Genomic DNA, 847 nt, shown 5'->3' with positions numbered 1-847 from the left:
GACAATGTCTGCTACCCAGGCCCCTGTGGCAGTGGGCTGGTGGCTATATCAGGCTAGCTCCCTGGGAAGAGACCATGGCATGATACTGGTGTTCACCTTCCTTCCTCCTGGTCCTCCAGCCAACCTGAGTGGCACAATATTGAGGGTCAGGCAGGGTACTTCTAATATACTGCTGACTCACAGTCCTGGGACCCTGGCAGGCCTGAATGTGGCTGTACTGGTGGTCCTCTCAGGTTGGCTCCCTGTCCTAGCCCACTGGCATGGGACTGATGGATGTCCCAGGCTCATTTTCTTCAGGGAGTGTTAGGTGACTAATCATTCACGTGTTCATAGGTCAAAGAGCTTAGACAAAATCTCTCTCCTCTCTGTCACCTACTGGCACACATGTGCACAACAGCGACAAATGCAATGCATCCAGGGACAATAAACATTTTTATTTCATTAAGGGCATTAATATAACATGATACTGATCTATCTAATTGTTAAGCAAGAACAGCATGTTTAACTAAATGTACGCAATCCACAAAATTAAACATTAGATAATATCTACACATATCAGATATGTAAATTTGTACCATACATTAAATTATACCTCCTTTCATGCCATATATCGACCACTGAGTTCATCTCTCTTATGTGTTTTTTTTACTATTTAGAATGTAACAATTTTGCTAATAACTTCAAAAGCCCAATTTGGGTTTGTTGATTTTGTTACAAAATTTAATTTTAACCTTGGTCCTGTTTGCTTTTATCAGTTCTCGTTCCTTCCTACTTAGATTTTCATTAAACCCTCCACTATAATTAAATGATGCTAACTCTAGCATTTCTTTCTGATACTATTGCACAT

The 847-nt window shown here is 40.9% G+C and overlaps 1 non-coding gene across 1 annotated transcript; it reads right to left on the bottom strand.

The window, feature by feature from the left end:
• Nucleotides 1-299: 299 nt before the first annotated feature.
• Nucleotides 300-425, bottom strand: LOC115064611. Its single transcript, XR_003844446.1, has one exon. It is a non-coding gene; the product is annotated as a small nucleolar RNA SNORA17 (small nucleolar RNA).
• Between the last annotated feature and the right edge of the window lie 422 nt (nucleotides 426-847).

This window comes from Mus pahari, chromosome 8 (assembly GCF_900095145.1).
Source record: "Mus pahari chromosome 8, PAHARI_EIJ_v1.1, whole genome shotgun sequence".
Lineage (NCBI taxonomy): Eukaryota > Metazoa > Chordata > Mammalia > Rodentia > Muridae > Mus > Mus pahari.
Note: the sequence above shows the minus strand (reverse complement) of the source record. Positions and strands in the feature narration are given on the sequence as shown.